At 40.8% G+C, this 27,211-nt stretch overlaps 1 long non-coding RNA gene across 1 annotated transcript in view; it reads left to right on the top strand.

Moving 5' to 3' along the window:
• The first annotated feature begins 782 nt into the window (after positions 1–782).
• LOC122553418 (uncharacterized) overlaps positions 783–27,211 on the top strand; it is an 82,776-nt gene continuing 56,347 nt past the window's right edge. Inside the window, exon 1 of the long non-coding RNA XR_006312708.2 lies at positions 783–800. This is a non-coding gene — a long non-coding RNA (uncharacterized LOC122553418). The remainder of the gene's footprint in view (positions 801–27,211) is intronic.

Genomic DNA, 27,211 nt, shown 5'->3' with positions numbered 1-27,211 from the left:
GAACACAACATGGATTCTAAAACACCTTGACAACTGGATGGAATGGATCACCTATATGTAGCACATAGAGGGAAAATGGACAAAATTTCAGGCAGGTTTCCTGACAGCCAATTGAGCTTCATGTCCCAATATTGCACATGTACTATGATCCAATAAACCCAGATGTAAGAACAAGGAAATACGCCTACTATTTTGGAATGCCCCCTTAAAACTCTTCAACTCTATCTCTCTTTCATTGTTAACATTGCACCTTAAGTTCCCCCTTTCTTCAGAACCTTTTAGCTGCTTTATCATAATATCTCCTTCGGTAACTCCACATCCAAATTTGATCAATAATGCTTCTGTGAAGCATCTTGGAAGGTTTTACTATGTAAAAGGTGCTACATAAATGCAAACTGCAAAATCCAAATTGCACAGGTTTAGGACCAGCACAAAAGTTTGTAAAATAATTCAAGCTGGGGGAGAAAAATACAGTGTTTGATGACAAATCATTATGAATGAGGAAATTAGGAAAAATAAATTCCTGCCACCCGCAGTACAATCCCAGTGTTAAATCCTTTCAAATTGAAACAAAGGTATGTCAATAGATCTGGAATGTAAAGTTGTGGAAATATGTTTTGAAGGTCTCAATGAGCTGAACATAACACACCGCAAGCCATACTTTGATGTTACTATTGTTTTGCATTTGACTCAAATATTTACCTTGTGTGAAAATGAGTGATGACATTTTTGCTTGTGCATAGGTACATTGATGGTCATTAGCCGTGGCTATAATTTGCTTAGCTGAAAGCAACTTCAAGGTAACAAAACTCATTGTCAAGTGTTTTGAGTTGGATATGTGCTGATTCACTTCTTTTCATATGCTCACTTGATGCCTGCAATGTTGACAATGCCCTATTTATTGCCCACCACCTGCTGCTCTGAGAAGCTGGTGGTGGTCACACTGGTTTTCTGAACATGGTGCGGTGCTGACACTTGCACAATGCTACTAATAGGACAAAGAGGCAAAATCCCACAATCCCACAATACCAGGCCTCCATATTGTAGTCCATGCACTTGTTCAATGAGTCAATGTGTAGCATTAAGATGCAGAAAGTGAAATCCTCCTTAACATTGATTAAGCTCCTAATCTGATACCTAAACAGGGTTTTCAGGATATTGAGTGCAAGATTGCCCTGGTCTTAAACCACTTTTAACTGGTCCGGGAGTTTGCCGCAAAGTTTTCTGTGACTTTGAGTGGCTGTAACATATGTCCTTTTGAACAAAGTGGCTGACCCAAAATACTGCTACACGTTCCTGCCTCGGGAATGTATTGAATAATTGTGGTTTCAATAAAGTGGCATAAATTGCAACTGTCTCATTTTAATCCCTTCTTACCTCAGGAATGGGTATTTCAGATTTCTAAAAGAAAATGGCTGCAGAAGCAAATAATTTTAACAGTGTAGTGTATCCCAATATGGAATATTAAATTAGAAATAGCAAGTTGAAGAGATAGGTCAGGCTGGAACACAATAGGGAGCAAGGAATGCCTGTTGGGTTAAATTGCATGTATTTTAACGCAAAAGGGCTGGCAGGTAAGGCTGATGAACTCAGGGTGTGGATAGGTACGTGGGACTGGGATATTATAGCCATTACTGAAGCATTGCTAAGGAAGGGAAAAGATTGGCAGCTTAATGTGCCAGGGTGGAGGTGCTTAGGTGGGACAGAGGTGAAAGAAAGAGGGGAGGGGGAGTTGCATTTTTGATTCAGGGAAGTATCACAGCAGTAGTCAGAAATGAAATGACTAAGGGATCATTCAGTGAGACTTCGTAGTGGAGTTAGGAAAAAAGAAGGGAATGGTGACATTATTGGGGTCGTAGTATAGGCCCACAAATAGTCAATGGGTAGTATACAAATAAATATTCGGGGAGACTAGGGAGATTTGCAGGAGCAATAGGGTCGTCATAGTGGGTGATTTAAATTTTTCTAACATAGACTGGAACTGCCATAGCGTTAAGGGCTTAGATAGGCTAGAATTTGTTAAGTGTATTCAGGAAAGTTTTCTCAAGCAGTATATTGAGGGTCCTACTCTGGAAGGGGCAAAACTCAACCTACTGTTGGGAAATAGGCCAGGACAGGTGACAGAGGTGACAGTGGGGGAGCAGTTTGGGACCAGTGACCATAGTTCTATTAATTTTAAAATAGTTATGGAGAGGGACAAAAACTGGTCCACAGGTTCAAGTTCTAAATTGGGACAAGGTGAATTTTGATGGAATTAGATAGGAGCTTGCAGGGGGTTGATTAGAGTAGTTTGTTTGCAGGCAAAGGGACCTCCGGCAAGTGGGAGTCCTTTAAATATGAGATAACTAGAGTTCAATGTCTATGTGTTCCTGCAAGGGAGAGGGTAAGGTTGGCAGAAATAGGAAACCCTGGATGACCAGAGGTATTGAGGCTTTGACCAGAAAAAAGAAGGAGGTATGGCTCAGGTACAGGCAGCTGGGATCAAGGATGAATTCCTGATGAAGGGCTTATGCCCGAAACGTCGATTCGCCTGCTCCTTGGATGCTGCCTGACCAGCTGTGCTTTTCCAGCAACACTCTCTTTGACTCTGATCTCCAGCATCTGCAGTCCTCAGTTTTTTCTAGTTGATTAATCCTTGGAGATATATCAGGGATACAGGAGTTTACTGAAAATGATGATGAGGAAGATGAAAAGGGGGCATGACATTGCTTTGGCTGAGAAGGTCAGGGTAAATCTAAAGAGACTATTTAAGTATCTTAAAGGAAAAGGAATAACTAAGGGCAGAATAGGACACTCAAGGACTGAAGTGGACATTATGTGTAGAACCACAGGAGATGAGTAAGCTCCTCAATGAATATGTCTCCTTTGTGTTTACCGTGGAGACTTGGGAACTTGGGGAAGTTAGTGGTGACATCTTGAGGACAGAGCGAAAGTGAGGACTGCAGATGCTCGAGATCAGAGTCAAAAGTGTGGTGCTGGAAAAGCACAGCAGGTCAGTCAGCATCCAAGTAGCAGGAGAATCGACGTTTCAGGCAAAAGCACTTAACCAGGAAGCTTTGGTGACAGCCCATATCACAGTCGAGGAGGTGTTGGATGTGTTAGAATGTATGAAGATGGATAAATCTCCTGGTCCTGACCAGATATATCCAAAAACACTACAAGTGGATAGATAAGAAATTGTGGGGTTCCTGGCTGATATTTCTGCTTCATTTTTAGCCATGGGTGAGGCCATGGAAGACTGGAGGGTAGCGAATGTTGTGCCCTTACTCAAGAAGGGCTGCAAAGAAAAACCTGTGAACTATAAACCAGTAAGCCTAACATCTGTGGTAGGTAACTTACTTGAGAAGATTGTGAAGGATAAGATACACATGCATTTGGAAAGACTGGGTTTGATTAGGAGTAGTCAGCATGGCTTTGTGCATGAGAGTTCATGCATCACAAATTCCTTAGAGTTCTTTGATGAAGTGACCAGGAAGGTTGAATGAGGGCAGGGCATTATGGATTTCAATAAGGCCTTTGATAAGATTCCACATGGTAGGTTGCTCTGGAAGGTTAGATCGCATGGAATCTAAGGACAGCTGGCAAATTGGGTACGCAACTGGCTTGATGGAAGGAAGCAGAGGGTGGGACGAAGGCTTGTTGGACTGGACGTCTATGACTAGTGGTGTGCCTCAGGGGTCAGTGCTGTGTGCTATGCATACCAATGATTTGGATGAGAATGTGCAAGGCATAATTAGTAAGTTTGCAGATAATATTAAAATTGGGGATATTGTGGACAGTGAGGAAGATTATCAAAAATTGCAGCAGGACCTTGGTCAGCTGGGGAAGTGGGCCGAGAAATGGCAAATGGAGTTTAATATAGATAAGTGTGAAGTGTTGAATTTTAGAAAGTCAAATCAAGGTTGGAGTTCCATGGTGAGTGTTAGGGCCTTAAGAGGTTTAGTGGAACAGAGGGACTTTGGAGTTCAGGTGCACAGTTCTCTGAAAGTGGATTCACAGGTAGACAGGGCAGTGAAGAAGGCTTTTGACACACTGGCCTTCATCAGTCAGGGCATTGAGTATAGAAGTTGGAGGCTGCACTTGGTGTATTGTTTTCAGTTTTGGTCATCTTGCTATAGGAACGATGTTATTAAACTGGAAAGATTGCAGAAGAAATTTACAAGGATATTGCCAGGGTCTAAGTTATAGGGAGAAGTTGAACAAGCTAGGACATTTTTCTTTACAGCGTAGGAGACTGAGGAGGAATCTTATAGAAATGTATAAGATCATGTCACAAAGCTGGTCCTTTTTTCTAAAAGAACACCTTTTCTCAAGGATACCGTGTCCTTGAATTTTTAAGAGGGGTCTAAAACACTCCGGGCTCCGAAACGGCTGAGTTTGGTACAAAGATAAAAGAATGCTGAGAGGCTTTTTTGTTTATATGTAAACGGATGAGACTTTAGGCCAAAGCTTTTATGTTTTTACAAGTAACCTGTATAAGTCAAGGAGATGTGGTAGCTCTCTAGCTGAGCAGTTCAGTTCAGAACTTGGTTAGCAGTTTAGCAGTGGGCTGTGCGGAAACAGGCTGTTAGACTCTCTCTCCTTCAGCCCTTCTAACTTCGACCTGTAAGCCTTTGTTCTATTTTTTGCTCTGTGTTTAGGGGGTTTGTTTATTAGCACAGTTGTCCATATTCGGACCAGCATAATTAAGTCTAGTTTGGGATAATTTGAGTTCTATGTGTATTCTTTATTCTGTTTTTTGTGTTTCATTCCATAATTTTGTGAATAAATGCTTGTCTGTTTTAAAACTTGGTAGTCAACCTCGCTAACATAATCTGGATAATTTTCACTGTACACTTATCAAAATAAATTGCAAAGTTATGATCTGGGCTGCTTGTTTGAGAAGATTTTGTGTGATCTGGCCTAGTCCATAACAATCATGAGGCATGGATAGAGTGAATGCACTCGTCTTTTTCCCAGGGTTGGGGAATTGAGGATGAGAGGGCATCAGTTTAAGATTAGAGGGGAAAGAATAAAAAGAAACCTGAGAGGTAACTTTTTTACAAAGAGAGTTATACGCATATGGAATGAGTGTCAGCGGAAGTGGAACATTAACAACATTTAAATGGCATTTGGAAAATACATGAATAGCAAAGGTTTAGAGGAATATGGGCTAAGTGCAGGAAAATGGGGTTAGCGTGGATGACCATTTTGGTCAGCATGGACCAGTTTGGACTGAAGGCCTTGTCTCTATGCTGTGGGGCTCTAGACTCTAAATGGGACCGGAGACACAACAAATGGCAAGAGAGAATGTCAATTCTAGCCATATTTGCAACAGCAAGCAGAACAATGCAAATACATCCTCAATTCCTGAAAAACAATTAACCTGTAAACATTCCAAGCTACAATGGATCAAAACGTTGGAATATGAATCAGTATATGGGACAGCCTAGAGATAAATGCATATTGTTCAAATCTACTTTGATGTAAAATCCAAATATACAAACAAATATTACACAAAGATTACACTCACAATCCCAGTATAAATTCATAGTTTTTTCTCTTGTCGAACATGACAAGGAATTCTCTTTTTAAGATAACTCAGCTCTTCACTTGTGTCAAAAAAGTTTGTTATGCAAACTGGGCTTAAGTAAGCTTCTGCTGTCATTGTTTCTGGACAAAACAGCGATTGTTGCTTGTTAAGGGTTCTCAGGCAGTTAGATGTATTTTTCTGTGTGTATCTATGCTGGATGTAAATACAAGGTTTTATTTTGCAGATGCTCTATTTTGTCTCAAGACTTCTATCTTCTTCTTGTTCATGAATCTTGGCAAAGATTCAGATTCTGAGTGAGATTTTTGTTGAATTGAATCCCATTGCTAGTGTTCCTTAAGCTAAACATTTTGATTATTGCATTAATTTGGTGATGTTCTTCACAAGATGTTTAGTTTTTTTTAACTATTCATTCACTTTCCTTTTCTAATGTGTTGTTCTGTCTTTCTGTTTTAATTTTATCCTTTCTAATTTTGTGGCTTAGATATACTCCCTTCCTACTGGAAATTAATATTGACTGATGCTTTACAGAACTTGATGCATTTTATTCTATTATCTGAATTTAGATATTTATATAATTTAAATAATGGAAAATAACAGTTACATTATTTGATGTTCTGCACAGACTTTTTCTTCATTTACATAATTTGATGTCTTTTTGATTCAATACACATTTCGCCATGTACATTTGGAGTTGCTATTGAAAATATAAAACCACAAGGATCATCACAAACTCAATTGGTTAAAAATGTAAAATAAAATGCTGTGCATTATTCCATAACATTTCTGTTTTAATTATACACAGAACTGTTAGGTGCAAGTTTTTGCCATTTAACCTGAGGGAAGTTATCATCACTTGGCATCATCACATTGTTAATTCACTCTACCAATTCTTTTTTTCACCAACAAATGGGAAAGAGCTCCATAATTTTCCATTTTAAAGCATGTTCAAATTGGCATTGGAACTTATCACAGCGCATTACTTCCAAAGGCTCCTTTATGAGATTATTAGATCAGATTGGTTGAATCCAAATTTCATTTTTGCTCTACTTGTGTACTCATAATCTGTGCATAGCCTGATGAATGTGATAATATTCATATTCTTTGAAAATCAGACGATTTTCTTGTGGCCAAGACAGGCGAGGAATCTTAATTCACAGCACAGTGCATAGATTCGAAATAAGTTAATGAATTTTTTAAACCTACCTGGAGTTAGTTAAGGTTTACTGCTGTGCCTGTATTTCCCATTCGCTGAAAACTATTGAAGAGTAGTATCTGAGCATGTACAGAGCCCTCCTGGGTAAGTGGGTTTGACCTCTGGAACGAAGGCTGGGAAGGATATTGGTATTCAGAGACCCTTCCAACTCTTTGTACTTTCCAGAAACCTCCAGGCCTTTTGGGAATGAGAAAGCTGGGGTGAAAGAAGGGGACCATGAAACACTTTTTCACTTGGAGCAAGTGCCAGTGTTTGCAGTGGATTTATGGAAAGTGGTTGTGCTTTGAAGGCTATGAATCATGGCAGTAAAGGTGGATAGGCTGCATGGCTACTTGTTGACTGGCACAGGTACAATGGACTGAATGCTGGGTGAGCATCAATTCCTTTTGACGTTGCTAATGGTGTTGCTTAGTATAGATGAAGACTTCACTCCCTCCAAACCTTCCTTTCTCTTTGTATCATCTTGTGCCTTAGATAATTCTGAGTCAGTAACAAGAAAATGTTCCACTGACAAATTAAAAAGGTTTTATACAACTCTTGACCAGCTATCATTATCTTTGAATTATAAAGTTCAGTCAGAAAGGTTTCAATCATCTTGAAGCAAAGCTAATGAAAGATTATTTTTGCCTAACTGGGGAAATTTATGCTGGCACTCTGGTCAAAGAGCTTCCCATTACTGCCACACAAAAAGCAAAACCTTTCTCGCTGGAAGCACACCTGCAGATGAATGTTATCTTTTTTCAGAGTTTGGTGAAATAGAAATGGGCATAAAAAGACTTCCAAAAGCATAAGAAATACGTTGCCATCAGTATGCAACCCTCATACATCGTCTGTCGTAATCACTTCCTGTATTAAAGCATAAGCTGTGTTAGTCCTCTAGCACAGAGGCTTATCAGCACTTTTTGGTATGAAGGTAAGATCAAGTGCAATTAACAGTTGAATAACATTATTCCTCCCATCTGTGTTCCGTGCAAAAATATACTGTTTTCATCTCACACAATACTCTCAAATAAAGTGGACCTTGAGGTTAATTTTCTGGGCGTAAATTACACTTCCAAATGTCAGCTCAAGCAAGTGGCACAAATCTGCAAAAAAGCTTTTGACATTTTCTCCATAACAGTTTTGAAGATACAACAAGAGTCCAATCAAACCTTGCAGCTTCACCACCATCTTCCTTCATGCTTCATGGACATCTTCCTCTTCCAGCCTTTATCCACACAATTATGCTCAGGAAAAGCACCAGCTTCACTAGATCATTAAGACTCCTTTTGGTATAATTTATATACAAATTCAGCCATTCGCTTTGGAGCATATGATCATTCATGCCTTGCATGTTTCAGTCAGGTTGCTTTGATCACAGGGACAGCTGTTCATTTTATCCATCTACTTTATGTATATTACCTTGCTTTCTTAACACTCACTCATTTTGCGCTGACTTCAAATCTGTCAGCCTCTTATGACTTGCATTGCATTCTAACACATAGGATCTTCGGACAATAGACAATAGACAATAGGTGCAGGAGTAGGCCATTTAACCCTTCGAGCCTGCACCGCCATTCAATATGATCATGGCTGATCATTCCTAATCAGTATCCTGTTCCTGCCTTATCTCCATAACCCTTGATTCCACTATCTTTGAGAGCTCGATTCAACTCTTTCTTAAATGAATCCAGAGACTGGGCCTCCACTGCCCTCTGGGGCAGAGCATTCCACACAGCCACCACTCTCCGGGTGAAGAAGTTTCTCCTCATCTCTGTCTTAAATGGTCTACCCCATATTTTTAAGCTGTGTCCTCTGGTTCGGCACTCACCCATCAGCGGAAACATGTTTCCTGCTGCCAGAATGTCCAATCCTTTCATAATCTTATATGTCTCAATCAGATCCCCTCTCAGTCTTCGAAACTCAAGGATATACAAGCCCAATCGCCTCTTTCCGTGTAAGGTAATCCCGCCATTCCAGGAATTGACCTCGTGAACCTACGCTGCACTCCCTCAATCGCCAGAATGTCTTTCCTCAAATTTGGAGACCAGAACTGCACACAGTAATCCAGGTGTGGTCTCACCAGGGCCCTGTACAGCTGCAGAAGCACCTCTTTGCTTCTATACTCAATTCCTCTTGTTATGAAAGTCAGCATGCTATTAGCCTTCTTCACTACCTGCTGTACCTGCATGCTTACCTTCATTGACTGGTGCACAAGAACACCTAGATCTCTTTGTACTGCCCCTTTACCTAAATTGATTCCATTTAGGTAGTAATCTGTCTTCCTCTTCTTGCCACCAAAGTGGATAACCATACAGTTATTCACATTAAACTGCATCTGCCATGCATCTGCCCACTCACCTAACTTGTCCAGGTCACCCTGTAATCTCCTAACATCCTCATCACATTTCACCCTGCAACCCAGCTTTGTATCATCAGCAAATTTGCGAATGTTATTGCTGATACCATCTTCTATATCATTAACATATGTTGTAAAAAGCTACGGTCCCAGTACTGATCCCTGCAGTACCCCACTGCTCACTACCTGCCATTCCGAAATGGAGCCGTTTATCACTACCCTTTGTTTCATATCAGCCAACCAATTTTCAATCCAATCTAGTACTTTGCCCCCAATACCATGCGCCCTAATTTTACTCACTAACCTCCTGTGTGGGACTTTATCAAAAGCTTTCTGAAAGTCCAGGTACACTACATCTACTGGATCTCTCTCGTCCATCTTCAGAGTTACATCCTCAAAAAATTCAAGAAGATTAGTCAAGCATGATTTCCTCTTCATAAATCCATGCTGACTCTGTCCTATCCTGTTACTACTATCCCGATGTGCCGTAATTTCATCCTTTATAATAGATTCCAGCATCTTTCCCACCACTGAGGTCAGACTAACTGGTCTATAATTTCCTGCTTTCTCTCTCCCACCTTTCTTAAAAAGTGGTATAACATGAGCCACCCTCCAATCCTCAGGAACCGACCCCGAATCTATCGAACTCTGGAAAATAATCACCAATGCATCCACGATTTCCCGAGCCACCTCCTTCAGTACCCCGGGATGCAGACCATCAGGCCCCGGAGACTTATCAACCTTCAGACCTAACAGTCTCTCCAATACCAAATCCTGGCAAATATAGATTCCCTTAAGTTCAGGTCCTTCAGCCCCTGTTACCTCAGGGAGATAGCTTGTGTCTTCCCCAGTGAACACAGATCTGAAGTACCCATTTAATTCTTCTGCTATTTCTTTGTTCCCCGTAATATATTCCCCTGTTTCTGTCTTCAAGGGCCCAATTTTAGTCCTAACCATTTTTTTGCCTTGCACATACCTAAAAAAGCTCTTACTATCCTCCTTTATATTATTGGCCAATTTACCTTCGTACCTCACTTTTCCTCTGCGTATTTCCTTCTTAGTAATCTTCTGTTGCTCTTTAAAAGCTTCCCAGTCCTCAGTTTTCCCACTTATCTTTGCTATGTTATACTTTTTCTCTTTTAACTTTATATGTTTCTTAACTTCCCTCGTCAGCCACAGCCACCCATGCCTCCTCCTGGGATCTTTCTTCCTTTTAGGAATGAACTGATCCTGCAACTTCTGCATTATACACAGAAATATCCGCCATTGTTCCTCCACAGTCATCCCTGCTAAGGTATTGCACCATTGAACCTTGGCCAGCTCCTCACACATAGCTCCATAGTTCCCTTTATTCAACAGAAGTACTGTCACTTCCGACTGTACCCTCTCCCTCTCAAACTGCAGATTGAAGCTTAATGTATTATGGTCACTACTTCCCAATGGCTCCTTCACTTCGAGGTCTCTGACCAATTCTGGTTCGTTGCACAATACCAGATCCAGAATTGCCTTCTCCCTGGTCGGCTCCAGCACCAGCTGCTCTAAGAATCCATCTCTGAGGCACTCCACAAAGTCTCTTTCTTGAGGTCCAATACCATCCTGATTCTCCCAGTCTACCTGTATGTTAAAATCCCCCATAACAACTGTAGTAACATCTTTGCGACAGGCCAATTTCAGCTCCTGATTCAACTTACATCTGACATCCAGACTACTGTTTGGGGGCCTGTAGATGACTCCCAAGAGGGTCTTTTTACCCTTAGTATTTCACAGCTCTATCCACACTGACTCTACATCCCCTGATTCTAGGTCCCCCTGCGCAAGGGACTGAATATCGTCCCTTACCAACAAGGCCACCCCACCCCCTCTGCCAGTCACTCTGTCCCTACGATAGCACGTGTAGCCTTGAATATTCATTTCCCAGGCCCTGTCCACTTGAAGCCACGTCTCAGTTATCCCCATAATATTGTATCTGCCAATTTCCAAAAGAGCCTCAAGCTCATCCATCTTGTGTCTAATGCTTCGTGCATTCATGTAAAGTATTTTTAATTTGTTACTGCTCTCACCCTTCCCATCAACCCCTATTTCACTCAACCTTACAGCATGATGCCTTTCCGAGTTTTCTGCCTCATTGATACAGTTGCCTTTCTTTACTTCTCTTGTTCTAACTTTCCCTTTAATTTCCTTTTTAAACATCCAGTTTGTCCTCTTCCCCCCGCTACTTAGTTTAAATGTAGTGGTGTTGCAGTAGAAAATCTGCCTGCCAGAATGCTGGTCCCTAACCTATTAAGGTGCAAACTGTCTCTCTTGTAGAATTTATGCTTACCACAAAATATACCCCAGTGATCCAAGAACTTAAATCCTTGCTTCCTGCACCAGTTCCCCAACCACACATTCAAGTCCATTATCTCCCTGTTTCTGGCCACACCAGCACGAGGAACTGGAAGCAAACCGGAGATAACCACCTTGGACGTCCTGCTTTTCAGCCTTCTTCCTAGTTCTCCGAAGTCCCGCTGTAGTATGTTCCTCCTCTTCTTCCCAACATCATTTGTGCCGACATGTACCAGCACCTCTGGCTCTTCACCCTCGTCCTTGAGGATTTCCTGCACTCTGTCCGCGATGTCTTTCACCCTGGCACCAGGAAGGCAACACACCATCCTTAAATCCTGTCTGCGGCCACAAAAACCTTGGTCAGTTCCTCTCACGATGGAGTCCCCAATTACCACGGCTCTGTACGATGGCCGACTCTTCCGTTCTGCCTCTGCGCCAACTTTTGATTGACAGACCTGGCCGCCTTGTGAACTGGCAGTGTCATCAGTCTCTAATGTTTCCAAAAGCTTCAACTTGTTCCTGACAGGTACTTCTCCCGGGGGTCTCTTGCACCTGTCTCCTCTCTGCCTTCCTCATCGTCTGCTCTCTTCTGGCATGATTGGTGTAATAACCTCGCTGAAGGTCTTGTCCAGAAAGATCTCGTTCTCTCGGATAAGCCTAAGGTCCTCGTGTTCTTTCATCAGCGCTGCAATATGCTCGGTCAATAGCTGAATGTGCACACACTTTCCACACATATACGAGCCAGACACACCAGAGTCGTTGACCTCCCACATCAAGCACGTAGCACACTGAACCAGCTGGGCAGTCATGTCTTCACCCTCTTCAACTGTGGCGTAATCACCACTCAACCTCCTTGTCAAAGACTCCTGAGCTGAAGCCTCACTCTTCGATCCAAACTTCCTTCGACCCTCTTTTTGTGGCAAGTCTGTGGACTCTTAATTTAGGTTAGAGGAGGAGGGAGGGAGGGAGACCCTACTTTGTAGGACCTGGGGTTTAGAACACACCCACTCTAATAGCAACGTAACCTGAAGACTGCCAGCTTCTCTGACTTGCATTGCTGTTTAACACAGAAGAAGAAACAGGTACCTTGTCACTGTTGAAAGTACCAAACTTTCAAGGGGATGATTAATTTAGGGCACTGATGTAAATCAATGTCACCATTACAGCGTGTGCTGGCATCTTAAGTACCAACCACACTGCCAGTGCTTCAAACACTGACCATGTCTGTTTGTCAAAGACGAACAGTACTGAATGGAGTGAAGGAGGACCATGGTCAGCCAGGGGACACACCACACAAAGGGGAACATGAATGTGTGGTGGCGGGGATTATTGTTCTTCTCAGGTAGAGGTATATAGAGTTTCATACAATCCCTATAGTGTGGAAACAGGCTATTTGGCCCAACAAGTCCACACTGACAGTCTGAAGGGTAACCCACCCAGACCCATTCCCCTACCACTATTTTATATTTACCCCTGATTAATACACCTAATCTACACATCCCTGAACACTATGGGCAATGTAGCATGGCCAACTCAACTAACCTGCACATTTTGGGTTGTGGGAGGAAACCAGAGCACCTGGAGGAAACCCATGCAGACACAGAGAGAATGTACAAACTCCTCAGACATTCACCCGAGACTGGAATCGAAACTGGGTCCCTGGTGCTGTGAGGCAGCAGTGCTAAGCACTGAGCCACCGTGCTCATGAGGGCATGAAGCTGAAACCTTGCCATCTTCAGGTCAAATTCAACTGCTGAATAATGAGACAAAATGGCTGCAGAGTGGGGTAAGTTCCTGTTTCTTTCTCTGGGAATAGAATATAATAATTTGTGTGACGGTCTGTTAGGGACAATTGTATTAATCATGCATCCACTGATTCTGTGATGCCACCCAGTGCCATCAAATTGGATTCTAATAAAACCTTGATCTCTTGCAACCATGAATATTCCAGTTTACGTATCATGTAGTCATCATCATTATATGTGTTACATCAATGGGCCCTTGAAACATCAGGTACACGAAGATATGCAGGCTTAAAGATCTCACTGTCTTGGCCATTTCTGCATCACTATTTATGCCTGATGCTGGAAGACAATGTTCAGACCTACAGCATTTCACTTCACTTGCCTGTTCTGTGATGTTTGGGATGAGTTGTTATTCTAGTGGATCAGTGCCTGTGCTTAACTTAACCAACGTAGCCCTGGGGTTTTGATTCTGCAACTTACATCTGAGTACATTCACAGAGCTTAGAGTTCTTTGATGGGGCTTGGCATTGGCCTACTTATGAAGGTTAAGCTTCCCATATACAACACTATACAATCATTTATTGTCATTAATATGCCATCAGGAGAATCAACGTTCACAGGATTCCTGTGTTGACCAAAAGACAGCAATGTTGAACCAGACAGCAATAGAAATGTTATTACGAAGCACAGCAGCATCAGAAACCTCGAACACCTGCCACACAGCCTTGAGATGGAGAGACCAGCAGCAGAACATCCCCAAAAGAGGTGGAGGAGAATGACTATAGTCTGAATATACCTATCTCGCTATCACTATCTACAGCTGTTGGAAACACAAATCGGGAGCAGGATGTTGCAGGCAAATTTCCCTCTCAGCCACATGGCCCATAGTGGGCTGTCTGACGTAAATCTGCCTGAAACTCCACTTTGCTAGAAAAATCAGAAAACACAGTCCAACAATACAAGAAAGTGAGTTCCTCGCTAGAGAAGAAATAGAGGCATAAAGAATGCTTTGCCATTCCAGCAGAAGTCATCCAAATGGCTTAAGTACTTATGGTAATACATTTATATGAGGTCAGCTTTATCATTTGAATTGCTGGTTCTTCTGGCATATGGTAATTCAGTTAACTGGGTTGGAATTGTTAAAGAACAAATGTCAAATGGTAACTGTAAAGTTGGTCATGTTTTCAATGTATCTGCATAAGTTAAAGTTCTGTCTTATTCAATAGTAACTGGATTTCTAATCCCTTTGTTTAATGAATCCCGATCATGTATATTTGGATCTCGGTACAAACCCATTTACCCCGTCAGGACTTTTTCTGCATAGATCAGTTTTTCTTTAGATAAAAAAGAATGACTTGTATGTGCTTCAAGCAATTTAAACCATATGTTGTACGACTAATGGTAAGTTGAAACAACACCGTACAGTTCACTTCTAATGTGCTCGTGTGAAAACAGACAATGGTCGACAAGATGTAATGTGTTCTTTGCTTGGAGTTCAAAGATGAATAACATCAGAAATATTAAACTTCAATCAGGATTAGCTGACATGCAAGGATCAGGAATTATATGCAGTGCAATGGACATCAATAGAAAATAATTTCATGCAGTGAAATTATCTGCTTAGGTTAGAATTATGTTCAGAAAGGAATGCTTTTAAGGAGAGTCACTAGTATCAAGTCTTTAACACGTATTAAGGGCAAACATGGCAAGGTCATGTTTGTTTTACAGACGTTGCAGCTGAAGGCAAGCATCTGATGTAGCTGGGTGAGTTTTTGATTAATATAAGTAATATCCACCCATAACTCATCAGAGTTTTGGACTGCCTTTTAAACTGGTAATGCTCTGGAAGGAGAGTTTATTTGCAAGTAGCAACTCAATCAGAACAGCGTACATGTGATTAACTCAGGCACTTGCAGTTTCCTGACCAAGTTACATTAGTAATTCTACTAATAACCTGCATGACACAGATTCAGCACTAGCAATTAAAGGGACTTTCCAAGTAATCGCTACTGGGTCCACTTTTGTTTGCCATTTATACAAACAATTGAGATGAGAATACAGAAAACATGGTTAGTAAATTTGCGGACGACACCAAGATTGGTAGTATAGTGGACAGTGAGGAAGGTTAGGTAAGATTACAAAGAGATCTTGATCAATTGGGCCAATGGGCTAAAAAGTGCCAGATGAAGTTTAATTTGAATTTTGGTAAAACAAACTTTTATGATTAAAAATAGACCCTTGGGTAGTGTTGCAGAACAGGGAGACATGGGGTTCAGGGACATAGTTCAGATTTAGATAGGGTGGTTAATAAGGCGTTTAGCACACTTCCTTTAATTGTTCAGACCTATGAGTATAGAAGTTGGGACATTATGTTGAAGTTGTACAGGACATTGGTGATCTCCCATCCACCTCCATCACCTCAGGGGATCTCCCATCCACCGCCTCCAACCTCATAGTCTCACAACCCCGCACCGCCCGTTTCTACCTCCTGCCCAAAATCCACAAACCTGACTGCCCCGGCCGACCCATTGTCTCAGCCTGCTTCTGCCCCCCGATCCCCTCTTGCCAGGACATTGGTGAGGCCTCTTCTGGAATATTGTGTCCAGTCCTGGTTTCCCTGTTATAGGAAATACATTATTAAGCTGGAGAAAGTTCAGAAGAGATTTACCATGATGACACTGGGAATGGAAGGTTTGGATTATAAGGAAAGGCTGGGATTTTTTTCATTGGAGTATAGGAGGTTGAGAGATGACCTTATAGAGATTTATAAAATAATGAGATGTATAGATATGGTGAATGAGAGGTGTCTTTTCTGTAGGGTGGGGAATTTCAAGTCGAGTGGACATTTTTTAATGTGAGAGGAGAAAGATTTAAAATGACAAAAAGGCAACTTTTTTACACAAAGTGGTTTTGTGTTTGGAATGAACTTCCAGAGGAAGTGGTAGATGTGGGAACAGTTACAACGATTAAAAGGTATTTACATAAGTACATGAAAAAAATATTTGGAGAGATATGAGTCAAGTACAAGCCGGTGGGACTTGTTTAGTTTGGGATTATGTTCGGCATGGACTGTTTGGACCGAAAAGTCTATTTCTATGCCGTATGACTCGAAGCATATCATTTGAACAGTTGGGTGTACACAATCAAAGAGAGGGAAGTGGAGAATTGAGTTGAAAAGATCACAGATTGCGCCTTGCTTCACTGTCATCTCAGTAGATGTTCTGCAGTCTGGAGGGATGTGGTTTACTCTGGCAACATGAGGAAGAAACCTTTTGGAGGCATCACAATTACAATGTTGGAGATAAGATCATAAGATGTAGGAACAGAAGGAGACCATAAAGTACATCAAGTCTTCTCCTCCATCAATCATACCATGGCTGATCTCATAATGTTCAACTCTCCTGCCTTTTCCTTATAATCCTCAATTCTTGTACTAATTAAAAATCTATCTCAGCCTTGAATATACTTAATAATCCAATCTCAAAAGCTCTCTCCAGTAAAGAATTCCACAGTGGGAAAAAATTCCTCAACATCTCTGTCTTAAATGGATGCCCCCTTAGTTTGAGATTATGCACTCTGGTTCTAGATGCTCCCATAAGGGGAAATAACCTTCTCTCACTTCTCCTGCTAAGAATTTATTATGTTTCAATAAGCTTGCCTCTCTTTTTCCTAAACTCCAACGTGTACTGAAATGGTGGAGAAAGTCAGCATCGATTTGACCCAAAACGTCCACACCAACCCTCCAAAGAGTAACCCACCCAGACCCACTTCCCTACCCTATTATTCTACATTTCCCTTGACTAATGCAACTAACCTATACACCCTGAACACTGTGGGCAATTTAGAATGGCTAATTCACCTAACCTGCACATCTTTGGACTGTGGGAGGAAATCACACCACTCAGAGAAAACCATGCAGACATGGGGAGAATGTGCAAACTCCACACAGACAGTTGCCCGAGGCTGGAATCAAACCTGGGTCCATAGCACTGTGAGGCAGAAGTATGGACCATTGAGCCACCATGCCGCCCAATGTTCCAGGATTCTGCAGCATGCTGCCATATACGAAGAGATTGAAAGGTCTAAGAAGTGCAGGAAAGGAAATGTAATTAACTTACATTATCATAATACATCCCTCGTTCGCCTTGTCTGTCCTATTCCAGCTCATCATGCCTCAGGCTAAGGTACCTTGCAGGTGCACCCATTCCTCTCTGTCTTGTACTCCATACTTCTTTATCTATCTATCAGTCACTGACATTCACCCTTATTCTTATGCAACTTTATGTCTCCCCTTCAACAAATGTCCTCCAACTATTCATTCAATACATTCCATTAATCTCACTCACAGGTTTCTTCTCCCTCTCTTTCTCTCTTTTCTTCTCTCTCTCTATGTCCTCACAGGAAAATCAAACACAGAAACTGAGAAAGGCCAAATGAGGCCATCAACATATGACATAGTTAACAAGTACAGGGGAGGACTTGTTAGATATCGGTGGATTTATGGTACGCATGGCTATCAGAATTAGAGACGTCATGTCACCTGGGACAAAATGTTACAGTTCTCTGCTGGTAAGTTTGCAATCAAGAGTGTCTCCTTCCTGTCTCTTACTTATCCATTGCCAACTGACCATATGTTTTGCTATAGAAATTAAAGCCGACAGCAGTCCCCTTGTCTTCTTCCCAACTGAGACTTGTAATCAAACAATTGTTGATCACTTAGAAATTATTTCCAAGTTGGCTATATTTCTTAGATAGTTTGGATGACATCATGATTTAATGTGTATGCCTGACGGATCTGTCTACTGGAACATTGTGCAGGAAGTGGGGATGCTTCCCTCATGGACTCCATTCCTAGAAGTAGGGACAGGGATAAGAGCACAAAGCACTATTTTGTAGATGAGCAGGGGACTTATTCCTGGCCAATATTTATCCCTTGACCAAGATTACAAAAGCAAGCCATCTGATCATTGTCACATTGCTGTTTATTGGACATTGTTGCATTTGAAGAAGTGAAACAATGATGACACTTCAAAAATGGCGTCATTGACTGTAAAGCAGTTTGGCACATCCACTGGTCCTGAAAGGTTCACGATAAATTCTAATCTGTCTTTTTGTTTCCTTTAAGTCTGTTGCATGGACTGAGTGGCCATGTGCATGGAACATTGAATGTGACAATTTCAAAAATATATACAATCCTTCACCAACAGGTCATGTATGTGACCTTAAATAAGATAATAGAAACTTTAGAATTTGTCAATTAACAGCTGATCTGCAGAGAAGTCCTCTGCATTACTTAATTATATGCAGCAAGGTCTCAAGAGCAATGATGGTGAAAAGCTATCTGGAAGTGAGGATCCCAATTAAAGCATTTCCATCCATAGTACCCCAAAACATTATGAATTTCACTTTTACTTCAGTTAATTTAATCCTGGTGCCAGCCACAAAGAATCTTTGGCTCTCTGCAACAATACAGTAACCAAATCAGGAAGTAAAAAGCAGATTACTATTCAGATACTTTCAATTGCAGAAATAATAATGAAGATTGTAACATGCACATCAATTCAGGGAGAAAAGGAAATATTAGGTTTTTTTTTAAACCTGGACTTTCTCAGAATGGAGGAAGTTGGCATTCCAAAAATCTGAAATTAGTTTTTCACAGAGAGCAATAACTATAACTTTATATGCTATTTTAAACCTAGTTAGACATAATTCAATTTTTTTTTGTCATCAAAAATACAATTGCATGATCAGAGAGCAGAGTTACAAAATTGTTACAGTACGGAAGGACGCCATTCACTCCAGCATTTCTGTGTCAGTTCTCCAAATAAGCACCTCCTGTTGTGCCATTCTCACGCTTTCTCCAGATAACCCTTGCACTTTCTCCATTTCAGATAACTTGGGGAGATGGTGGCCTAGCGGTATTATTGCTAGATTGTTAACCTAAGGACCCAGATAATGTTTAGATTAGATTAGATTACTTACAGTGTGGAAACAGGCCCATCGGCCCAACAAGTCCACACCGCCCCGCCGAAGCGCAACCCACCCATACCCCTACATGTACTCCTTACCTAACACTACGGGCAATTTAGCATGGCCAATTCACCTAACCTGCACATCTTTGGACTGTGGGAGGAAACCGGAGCACCCGGAGGAAACCCACGCAGACACGGGGAGAACGTGCAAACTCCACACAGTCAGTCGCCTGAGGCGGGAATTGAACCCGGGTCTCTGACGCTGTGAGGCAGCAGTGCTAACCACTGTGCCACCGTGCCGCCCATGTTCTGGATACCTGGGCCCAAATCTTGCTACTGCACATGGTGGAGTTTGAGTTCAATAAAAATCTGGAGTTAGGCGTCTGAATGGTGAACACAAGTTTGTTGCTGATTATTAGAAAAACCCATCAGGTTCACCAATGTCCTTTAAGGAAGGAAACAGCCATCCTTAACTGGTCTGTTCTACATGTGACTCCAGACCCACAATAATGTAGTTGACTCTTAACTGTTCTCTGGGCAATTATACATGGGCAATAAATGATGACCTTGTCAGCAACGCCCTCATCCTGTGAATGAACTAAACACAAAACTCATTTTTGAATGATCTGATTGAACTTGCCTCCTGCAGACTCTCAGGAGGTGTATTCAGATGCTAACCACTCATTGCGTCAAAACAGTGCTCTTCATGCCATTTTTGCTTCAATTACTAAATATTTTAAATGTGTGCAAAAAAACAAAAGGAAGACAGCTTAATGTCATAACCATCAAACCTAAACTTAAGCCACCACCCCCTACTAGCATAACTAGAATCTCGACAGTGTGGAAACAGCCCCTATAGCCCAATAATTCATCATTGACCCCTAAGGAGTAACCCACCCCCCCCACCCCCATATTTACCCTTAAATAATGCATCTAAACTACACATCTCCAAGCACTATTGGCAATTTAAGCATGGTCAATTCACCTCACCTGCACCTCTTTGGATTGTGGGAGGAAACCCATGCAGATACAAGAAGAATGTGCAAACTCCACATAGATAGTCACCCAAGGCTGGAATTGAACCCAGGTTGCTAGCACTATTATACAGCAGTGCTAACCACTGGGCCACCCAGGAGTTATAGCTCTCAAAACAAAGGCCAGGCCCCAATCATGCTGGTTGTCATTCCTATCAACACAATATTTGTCAGGGAGTGGTGTCAGGAATGATTAAATTACCTAATACAGGATTATTAACATGATGCCAATACAAGACCAGTGAATTGCAGGAAAGCATGTAAAACCAACTAATTTGATCTTTCTGGGAAACAACAGGTACCTTGCCAGATTAAGAAGGAATTACTTGTACATAACATTACAGCACACTTCAGATTCTCTGTCTCATAACAAAGTATAAAGAGGTTTGAATGATGTGATTGCCAGATTCAACGCTGCCTTACATTGATTATGAACACATTAGGATGCATTAGAATGGAATATTTGGTGAGAATTGTAAGGAATAAATTGAAAAGAAAACAAATGAACAATAAAGAGGAAGAGAAATTGAAGGAAGCTCAGATTGTGCCAATACATTTAGAAGGTATAATGGGAGTACTTGAAGACCTTTTCGATGTGAGAAGCCTTTGAGGAGAGCGGAAATGCTTTAAGTGAGAAAATACAAAATGATACTTGCATAGATCACACTTCTTGGACTTTTCAGCCACTCAAAGAAAATTTACAGGGAATTATACACAAAATAATCTCCTCCTGGAAAACAGAAATGCATCTTGTAACCATGCCACCTTATCAACAGCTGCACTACAAGGTATACTGAAATGATATCAGGATGATGTTAAGCTAAGGAGAATAGTGAATTGTGAGGATGAAGTTGATTGACTTCAGAGGGACATTGACAAGTTAGCCAAATGGGCAGGCAGCTGGCAGATGAATTTCAATGCAGTGAAATGTGAGGTAATACATTTTGATACAAGAAATATGGAGAGACAATACAAACTCAATGATACAACCTTGAGGGGAGTATAGGAACAGAAGGACCACATGAGTCACATGCATGATTCTCTGATATGGCCAGGCAATTTTAAATGGTTGTTAAGGTGGCTTATAATGTCCTGGATTTATAAATAGAGGCAAAGAAGTGTAAAAGCAAGAAAGAGATGCTACACCTCTGCAAATCATTGGTCAGACCAAATTTGGAATTTTGTGTTCACTCTGGACACTTTATTTAAAAAAGGATGTTAAAGCAGGAAAGAGTTCAAAGGAAACTTACCAGAATGATATAAGGAATGATTAGAGAATTTGGACTCACTCTCCTTGGAGCAGACAAGATTAAGTAGTGACCTTGCTGAAGTGTTCAAAATTATGAACAATTTTCACAATAAAAAGAAAATACTCTGTTTCCACTACTTGGCCTATCAGTCACAAATTCAAGTATGTCAGAAGGAAGCTAGGAGTGAGATGAGGAGAAACATCTTTACTCAGAGAGTTGTTAGGATTTGGAATGTGGTGGAAGTGGAGTCCATATGAGGTTTTAAAAGAGAGCAGACTATGTGTTTGAAATTGTTGAAGTTAGCAATAGGGCTGGAGAATGGGACTATCTGGGTAGGTTTTACAGGAGTCAGTACAGACATGATGGGTTGAATGGCCTCAATCTATTCTGTAAATGTCTATAATTGTATGATAGGTTACAATGTTCTGAGGATTCACCACTTAGACAAGAGGTTACAAATCTGTGTAACATAATTGATATAGTATCCTTTGATGGCCAGAGTCTACGCATTCCTTGTTCTTGGCTGCTCACCTAGTCTGTTGTCAGTGTTCACCCACTCCCTGTGTATGCCCAGATATGTTTGTGCCATTAACCCTTTCAATTTCGTCAATAATCTATGTTTTCTAAACTCTCTTTATCAACTAATAGTCTCTTTTCATGTTCTATCTTTACTTGTCTTATTTGTCTTCCCACCACCCCTCTGAACCTTGAGAATCAGCCTAGTTCTCAATTGTGTTTTCTGTCACACTTCTCTCATAAGCACAGTTTTTGTTTCTTTTCTTAATTTCTACCTCCTTTGTCTTCAAGATCTGAAGAGTGAAGAAGGCATTTGGTCTGCTTTCCTTTATTGTTCAGAGCATTGAGTATAGATGGGAGGTAATGTTGGAACTGTAAGTTTCATTTCGAGGACTTGTATCTTGGCTGTGCCCAAGCTATATCTCCTTTGAGGGTAGCTTATTGTTTAGCTCTTATTTATTTCTCCCAACCTTTTAGATTCATTCTTATCCCATTTCATCTGGCTTTCACGTAATTAATTATTCTTGCACTAAATTATGTATTATCCTTTTCCACAGCTACCCTAAAGGTTAGGATAAAGTGATTACCATCTCCGAAGTGTTGATCTACTTGATTCATCCATTTCCATCCATCAGAATTTCAAAAGTACATCATAGGGAGGAATAGGAAACACTATTAGCATCTTCTGGGTTTCTGCCTTAAATTGCGAATGTGTAGACATTATAAGTTGCTATCATTCCCAAAGCAGTGACAGGGAGCATTTACAATTTTACCCTTACTTTAGCTGTGAAATTCAGGGTATGCTTATACATAAATTTGTGAAGACAAACCTTAATATAGGTATCTACTGATGGATTTTCCTTGCTGAACCAAAAGAAAATGCCTTTCCTAAAAAAAAATCCTTTTAACAATATCCTTTTAACTAAGGCCCAATACATTAGCCATTTCTGTCACCAGCTTATTGATACACAGCTATATTAGGTATTCTTGCTCTATAGGTGCAATTTCTGAATTTTTTGAATGAAATCCAGACCTAGAAGAAATGATTATGAGCAAGCAGTCTTCACACAGTGTGAAAAAAGATCATGTTATGCAGTGTATAACAAAATGATAAACCAGCCCTTCATATGTGAGTGTTGGATTTGTTTTTCTGTCCAATGCACAGAGCACATCATGTCCATCTTGTCTTTTTCCTTGTTGCACAAAGCACATTGGTATGAACATGTCAGAATGACATAGGAACTCCTTCAGGCAATCTTCGATCATCTTCTGTCAAAAAAAAGCATTCATAGTGTAAATGTGGCCACATCTGGAAAAATAACAGGAGCTTGCATTCAATTAACCATTTACAAGCTGAAGGCTTAATTGGTTCACCACATATATTTCTCTTATAAGCCTGATTTTTTGTGTTATGCAGCCACATTTTAATTGGAATGAAGGATATTCAAAATATTAGATCACAGTGCTGTCAAATTCGATAAGAGGGCTGTTCTAACTTTCCGTCAATACTCCAAGTGTTGGCTTAAGTGTCAAAGGCATAATTTTGTGCAAGACAGTAGCTGCAGTAAAGAATAATAACTTACCAAAGGTATAAAAGCAGACAGTCCTTCCTTTATGAACCTTATACTTTCTTACGGTTAAGTTGATCAGAGTTGACAATATTTGACTTGTAAACTTTGAAGCCGGAACCTCCAAACTTTGTAGAAATTTCTAAAGGCGTGTTTCACATACAAATCAGACACTGCAGCTTTTGTGAGCTTACACCATGTACATAAACATGTAAGCTTTTAAGAACAACTATTTCAGCCTTTCATCACTGTATTCTTTTGAAAGACCCATGTAGACGTAAGAATGAATCATATCATGGTTTTAGTGCTTACTGCTGGTGTTTTAATCCATGTAATGTCTGCTTAATACTGCAAGCACCTGCTTTATCTCTAAAGGGACACTCAGGCTTGCTGGTTTTCTCACAGACACATCAGTTTCACAATTCTTATGTCTCCTAATCATTTTACTTCAGCTGTTATCACAGATGTTGGCTGAAATAAACCTGTGGAAAATGATCTCAGTTCAAGCTATCGCAGACAAAGAGGGATATGTATGAAAACCAAACAGGCTCACCTCAATCTTATTAATTCTATTTGAACTATAAAAATAAAAATTGCCTGGTAAGTTTTGCCTATTACACAGGCATAACAAATATATGTTGTCAAGATTCTTTCTGAAGGGAGGTCATTTCCAAGAGGAGACAGACATTTGTTTTATATTGTGTCTGATATCATTATTATACTCATTTTTTTCATCATTAAAAATACAATAATCTCTTTAAGGAGGTTATCATGGTTATAATACCATCTGCATGCCAGATTTTCATTAAAAAAACATCAGTCTGAGCAGTGGAAACTTGGCAATGGGTTCAGGAGTAGAATGAAATCAGACTTTATAATATTAGGTACAAATATTTTCTTGAACTCAGATTGAATTCTGTTCATTGCTTGTTTAAGAGAATTATTTACATTATTTGAAATTAATGGTTTAATTTATATCACAACATCAAACCAAGCTTGTTCCCAAAATATATGGAAAACCCATCACTTGGCAGCTGAGGAAATTTGGCATGATGGCGAATACCCTTGCCAACTTTTATAGGTGCACCAGCGAAAACATTCTGTCTAGATGTATTACTACCTGGTATGAGAACTGTACCATTCAAGATCGGAGACAGTTACAGAGAATGGTGAACTCAGCCGGGACAATCACAAAAGCCAACCTCCCATCTATAGAATCCATCTACCAGGCCCACTGTCAAGAAAAGGCCGCCAGCATTCTCAAAGATCCATACCACCCTGGCAATGTTTTCCTCCAACCTCTACCATCAGGGAGAAGGTCCAGAAGCCTAGACACACACACCAGCCAGTTTTGAAACAATTTCTACCTCATTGTTGTTAGAATACTGAATGGACCCACAAACTCTTAACAGTCAACTGTACCTGTGTTTTTGTTTTTGCCGCTGTTTAATATTATTTATTTATCGATGCTACTTAACTCTGTGATCTGCCTGCATTGCTCACAAGACAAGGCTTTTCACTGTGCCTCTGTACACGTGACAATAAATTCAATTCAATCTCCTTGAGCCAAAGATTTAGTTCAAACCCTTACTGCATTTGTTGCAACGTGAACTTACTTTTTATGATTAGATTAGATTAGATTACTTACAGTGTGGAAACAGGCCCTTTGGCCCAACAAGTCCACACCGCCCCGCCGAAGCGCAACCCACTCATTCCCCTACATTTACCCCTTACCTAACACTACGGGCAATTTAGCATGGCCAATTCACCTGACCTGCACATCTTTGGACTATGGGAGGAAACCGGAGCACCCGGAGGAAACCCACGCAGACACGGGGAGAACATGCAAACTCCACACAGTCAGTTGCCTGAGGTGGGAATTGAACCCGGGTCTCTGACGCTGCGAGGCAGCAGTGCTAACCACTGTGCCACCGTGCCGCCCACCGTGCAGTGCATTTCAAGTGACAAAGCTCTGTTCAAATCAGCAATTTCTATTTGGGTCTGAAATTCTTTCCTGATAACTAAATTGTACAATAGGCATCTTGATCCAGTGTGCTGGGGTAAACACAAAAGGGGCATCTGCAAGAAGGAAAAGCTGAGAAGCAAACAATTTTCCAAGGCTAAAGTAAATTTTCTCATTGAAACAAACAAATCTCTAAGGAGCATATCACCATAGTTCACATGGAAGGCATTCCTTAAAGTGTGGGAATGCATTATTCAAGAGCTTAACTATGATCATTCCATTAATTAATGAAGCCTACATTTCCTGAAAGATGTTGAACAAGAAGCTGGATGAAGGACAGGAGATCCTGGGGCAAATGGACATCTAGAACCCTGTGCTCTCTCCTGCTGGTGTGGTAGCAGAACTAATGGCTAGAGCTCAGAGGAATCTCTGTGAAATTTTGGGAATTTGGCCTTCAGCTTTACAACAGTAACTGCAACAATTTAATTTCATAATATACCTTTAACTTAGTAAACTGTCCCAAGGCACCCTGCAAGCAACATTTTACACCTAGCTGGTAAGGCTGCTTAAAGAAATAGTAGGACTTGTGATAATTAACATTCTCACAGAAGTGGATTTATAGAAGGAGAGAGATGCAGAGAGGTTTACTGGGGAGGGCAATTTCCAGAGTATAGGACCCAGTAAGTGGAAAGCATAATCACCAAAGGTGCAGCAATTAAAACAGTAAGTATCAGAAAGGGCACTATTAAAATATAAATTTCAGAAAGTTGCAGACTTTTTGCTGCCTCGGGAAGGCAGCCAATGTAATCAAAGACCCCTCCCATCCTGGTTATAATCTCTTCCATTGGGCAGAAGACACAAAAGCTTAAACACACATACTAACAGATTCAAGAACAGCTTCTTCTCCACTGGTAATAAAGTTCTGAATGGACCTTCCAAATTTTAAATTTAATCTTGATCTTATTCTTTATGCACCTTCTCTGCAGCAGTAACATTGTATTCCTCACTCTGTTCTAGCACCCTAATGGACTTTGTATGGTATGATCTGCCCATATTGTTCCCAAAACAAAACTTTTCACTGTACCTCGGTACATGTGATAATAATAGATCAAATCAAATCAAATAAAAAAAAGCAAGAGAAGATTAAAAACCGAGGAAGAAGAGAGTTCCATAAAGGGATTTAACAGAATGAACATACATCATTTTAGAATGAGATAAAGAACTGCAGATGCTAAAGGTTTGAAACAAAACCAGAAATTTCTGGAGAAACTCAGCAGGTCTGGCAGCGTTTGTGAGGAGAAAGCAGAGTTAACATTTTGAGTCCAGTGACTGTTCATCAGAACTGACTTACTGGACTCAAAATGTTAACTCTGCTTTCTCCCCACAAATGCTGCCAGACATGCTGAGTTCCTCTAGCACGTTCCATTTTTGTTATTGAGAATTTTTTGCCTAAAGGTCAAAGCATTGTCTGGCAACTCCAGCTTGCTCCTCCAGACCTTCACCTTGTACACCCAGTTCTAATGTTTCAGGGTGAGCTCTGTGGTCAATGGCTGAATGAACTTCACATCTATAGATGCTGGCATCTGACATTTGACACCTCTCCACATCATCATGGCACAACTCTGATCCACTTTGAATAGGCTTCTACACTTTAAAGCTGAACCTATGGGTGCACTTGGAACAAGGTCAGGCACCCAGCTCACAAACTGGTACAGACTGCTTGCTTGCACAATTAGCTCACACTGGTTGACTAC

Source organism: Chiloscyllium plagiosum, unplaced genomic scaffold (assembly GCF_037043375.1).
Source record: "Chiloscyllium plagiosum isolate Xiang-an unplaced genomic scaffold, Cpla_swu_hap1 HiC_scaffold_8, whole genome shotgun sequence".
Classification (NCBI taxonomy): Eukaryota; Metazoa; Chordata; class Chondrichthyes; order Orectolobiformes; family Hemiscylliidae; genus Chiloscyllium; species Chiloscyllium plagiosum.
This window is presented reverse-complemented; position numbering and strand designations above follow the sequence as displayed.